The sequence below is a fragment of the Octodon degus genome, unplaced genomic scaffold (assembly GCF_000260255.1).
Source record: "Octodon degus isolate 3935 unplaced genomic scaffold, OctDeg1.0 scaffold00324, whole genome shotgun sequence".
NCBI classification, from domain to species: Eukaryota; Metazoa; Chordata; class Mammalia; order Rodentia; family Octodontidae; genus Octodon; species Octodon degus.
Genome location: NW_004524900.1, coordinates 1,094,092 through 1,098,949, shown reverse-complemented (window position 1 = coordinate 1,098,949; position 4,858 = coordinate 1,094,092).

The following is a 4,858-nucleotide window of genomic DNA, read 5'->3' as shown; positions in this document are numbered from 1 at the left end:
CCAGCTCAGCCCGCCTGGGGGCGAGGCTGGCTGGCATGTGGTGCTGGGGGATTGAACCACGGTCCATGTGCGTTGCTAAGCTTGTTGTAAGTAGGTGCTTTAGACCACTGAGCCATCTCACCAGCCCCACCATGCTGATTTTATTACAGTAGCTTTATAGTATTTTTTCAAATTAGGAATTGTAATTCCTCCTGCCTTGTCTTTGTTGCCCAGGATTGCCTTTGCTATTCTAGGTGTTTTCTGGTTCCAAATAAATTTTAGGAATGATTTCTCTAGGTCTCTGAGGTATGTTGGTGGTATTTTTTTTCTTTTTCTTTTCTTTTTTTTTCTTCACAGAACTAGGATTTGAACTCAGGGCCTTGCACTTGCCAGGCAAGCTCTTATTGCACTGGCCTATCTACCCAGCCCCTTTTGGTAGTATTATGATAGGGATTGTATTAAATCTGTACAACAATTTTGGGAGTATGGCCATCTTCACAATGTTGGTTATTCCTGTCCAGCAACAAGGAATATCTTTCCATTTTCTGAAATCCTCTATGATATCTTTTTTCAGAGTACTGTAATAGAAATTAATTTTAAAATAAATGTAAATGTAAATTTGTTACATACATATGTGTGTAAAGAAATCCAATAAAGATATTTTGAATAGAGAAAGAGAAGTAGCTATCTTTGGAAGATCATGAGCAGATGCACATCTATTTTAACCCAGTTGATCATGAAAAGTGACTTAGCCCTATTTAGATATTTGGAAGCCAGAATTCATGTTTTACCAAATGTTACTGTTAGTCCTTTTTTTTCCCTTCATAGAACAGTTTCACTAAGTATGCTAAGAAAAGAATACTGATATGGCCTGGGTTGTGGCTCAATGGTGGTGCACTTGCCGTGGGTATGTATGGCCCTGGGTTCCAGAACTACCAAAAAAGAGAATAACTAATCACAAATTAACTGCTCATATAGTGAAATGTTTTTTATGTGTATACTAAGAGACTTGAAATTTAAGAATAAAAGACACTGTAAAAAAAAAAAAGTAGTTGAAGAAATAACTGAAAACTCCTGGTTATTGGGCTGGAAAATGAGCCAGCCAAATAGCTCAGTGGATTAAAGTACCTGCAAGCAGGTACAGGGGTGGGAGATTTGATCTCCGTGCCTTCTGTGCTATCCATGCCCCTGGGGCGCGCTGAGCTGGCAATTGAGAGGAGGCATGGTGGTATGCACCTGTAATCCCAACTCTTGGGAGGCTATAAACAGGCAGATCACTAGGAGTCCAATCTAGTACTGAGACCCTGAACACCCTGTAGACCCTTCCCTAAGAATAAAAAAAAAAAAAATTAAATGAGTCTGGTGTGCATCACCTGAAGAGTGAATGCATTCAGATATGTGGAGAATTTTAATGAAATAAAACCAAAGTCAAGCACTTCTGGGAGCTGGATATACTTACCATGCATGAAATCCTGAGTTCAATTCCCACCATCACCAAAACAATTAAATTACATACAATGAAATGCTAATAGGTAGACCATGATGGTGTGTGAGCTGCTGCAGTGATGAATTTATTCAGCAGATAGTCAGCAGCCCAGCACTGGCTGAAGGGAAGATATCTCTTCCAGGGATTTTTACAGGGCAAAACGATGTAGGTCTAAGGTAGAAAAAAATGGGAATTTGCTTAAGTGGGCATGAAGTGGGACAAAAGCGTGGTCAACCAATGAGATTACAGGCACCATTGCTCAGGTAAAACTGATTAAATCCAGAACTGAATAGGGAAATGAATCACCCAGCAAGTGGGCTCAAATATAGAGCAGGAGTTTATTGGATAGCAGGTAGCAGTCAGATTAATGATTATTCCCAGCTTACTCAAGGTGATGATGAATTCCCGATCTTTGATTGATCTTTGATCATTTTGGCCCACAGCAGAGCATTTGTCTCTCTCACATTTTCAAGATATCTCGTCTTCTATACGATGTCCTTTGAGGATCTGGTCCTGTCGGACTGCCTATAATATTCCTATCTAGTTCAGCTGCCTACAACATTCCTTCCTCAGAAGAAGTAACCTGAGCTGCAGTGAGGGAACACTAGGCGATGACTGCTGCTCTGGCTTCTTCAGGCAGAAAGGGGTTCGTTCATCATCAAGCAATCAGAGATACTCTCCAGAGGCTCTGTCTAAAGGCCCTCAACAGACCACAGGAATTTTTATCTTGGGTAGGCATATAACTTGGAGTCTACAGGAGACAAAGCCAAAGAAACAAGTACACATGGGCCAAATAATAAAATCAACAAGGTGATTATGAATATAATCAAAGATTTCTACCATTAGGAGCTAGGATGGATTCCCATAGAGCTGATAAGGACAAGGTCTTGGGGGCTTCAGAGTCTGATATATCATTGATTTGTTGTATAATATCTTGAACAGCTATTGAGATATTAGCAGAAGTATCAGGAATGTAATAACATTTTCTAAGTTTGTAATTATAAAGACTACTCAGAACTTTTTGTACTTCCTTTGAAAAACACTCAGCACTCTGGTTTGCCACTGGGGCCACTGTCTGGGGAACTACTGACAAATCTGCATCAGCACATCTATGAAAAGCCTAATAGGCTTTTCCCTACATTGATAGCATGGGTTCTCCTGGGTCTGAGAGGTAGTGACCCATGACCTCATCAATCTGAAACTTACTCTGATTCCATCACAAACACTTTCTTTTTTCCTTCTTTAGCAGCTTTGGACATATTTGTTTGAAATGTCTCTTTTTTTTTCTGCCTGGATTCTGACTGGTCCCCTTCCTACATTTCCATTCTGCAGGCTCTCTATTATGAAGCACTTTCTGAGCAATTTCTATAAACTAAGACAAACTCATTCCTGCAAATCCTTCTAACTTTGGCAGCTTGTATGAGATATCTGGGGCCCACTGAGTAGCATAGTTAAGCCCTTGGTATGTGTCATATAACTTTCTCTCTAGACAATACTGATGGATCCCAATAAAAGGAATCTAAAACTAATCTAGCATATTTGCTATAGTTTTACCTGCAGGATTACCTGGGGTTTGGCATCTTCTAAGAAAGAACAAATTTTCTTAGAAATTAGAGCATGTATAATCAAAGCATGAGCACTATAGCTAACAGATAATATTAGCTACTTCTAAGGTTAGCATACTTAGATAACCCCCGGCTATTGCTGTCAAAAGTCAGGACAGCGTAAGGGGGACTGCCTTAAGAAGCCACAAAAGCCATGTCTGGAAAGCCAAGTCAGCCCCTGGAGGAGAGACTGCCCTCTGAAGTGGAGGCCTCAGAACTCATATTCAGCTTACCAGATGGTCAATGAGGACTGAAAGGCCCTGGGCCTGCTTGATCCATCTGGTAAGAATGTTATCTCTACCTGTCATCTCTACAGAAGAGCTCTGGGTAATCATGAATATAGAGGGGGAAAAAAACCCAGCCTATTGATGGACGTTGGCACAGGTCTCTTTGTGTTTGTCCAACCCAGACCTTCCCTCTGAAGTGGAAGCCCCAGAACTTCATCATCGAGCTCTTTTTGGAGCCCAGAGAATCAGACGTAAAGTCTGTTTCTTTTAGTGCTGCAGCAAAGGCAGATGTTTTTTCTAGGTTTCTTTATTTTTTCTCCCTTGTTTTCTCCCAGGCTTGACCATAGAATACTAGGGAAGCAGTTTTTACTAAATTATCAAATAAGTTGTCTAGAGCAAAAGCTATCTTTTACAGTTCTTCTTTTGTCTCTGGAGCTGATTGAGTAATGAATTTATCAGTAAGAGTAATTTGTCCTTCGAATTAGGATCTGGGGAAGTATGCTTTACCAATTTCTATATTCAATGTTCTAAGCAAACAGAGGGATGTTCCTCTTTTTCCTGATAAATAACTGAAAGTTTAAAATAACTAGAGGGGCTGGTGAGATGGCTCAGTGGTCTGAAGCACCTACTTAGAACAAGCTTACAGGGACCACAGTTCAATCCCCCAGCACCACATGCCAGCCAGTCCCGCCCCCTGGTGGGCTGAGCTGGCCACACACACACACACACACACACACATAAATAAATAAATAAATAAAAATAAAATAACTAGAAGGCTTTGTTTTTAGTTCTTTTTAGACCTTCAAGAACACACACTTGAATAAAGATATCTTGTCCAATCTCATGCCTGTTTATTAGGCCAGCAGGGGTCTGACTGCTTGGGCTCCAGTGGAAACAGGTTGTGCCACTGGCTGCCTATCTCTTGGCTCTTTAAAGTTAACAATATGATATTCATCTCCAAATGCAATAGCAGCTTGTAAAGCTGCTTGTCTTTCATTAGAGGTCAAAGCTTGTTTTAAGACTAACATTACATCCTTCCAATCTAGTTCATAAGTCTGAGTAAGTCCGCTAAAGACATCAATGCACCTATCAGAACCATCTGAAACTTTTCCTAGTTCTGACCTTAATCTGTTTTAGGTCATAGAGAAAAAAAGTACATGAACTCTGAAAGTTCTCTAAATTGTCTATTTACTTCTTTAAAGGATATTATCTTTGATGAACTTGCATAAACTCAGCAAAGGATGGGTGTAGCCCAGTGGAGGGCTGCATTGCAGCTGGTATAGAAGCTCCATCCTTTAGACTAGAAGGAAAGCAGGGGAAACCTTACTTCCAGTAGTGGTGGGTGAGGCTGTGGTTAAGGCTGTCTTGTCTTCAGGCTCCAAAGGTTGGGGAGAAGTCTCAGGCTCTGGGGTAGTGAAGGTCTTAGGATTCTCAAGGTTCTGATCTCCCTGTGGCTCATGTCAACATTTTAAAAGTAATTGAGGACTCTTTATTAATGCAGGACAGAATCTGAATGTAAGACTTTTTTTTTTTTTTACCATTTTCCTTCTTTTTACAGTATC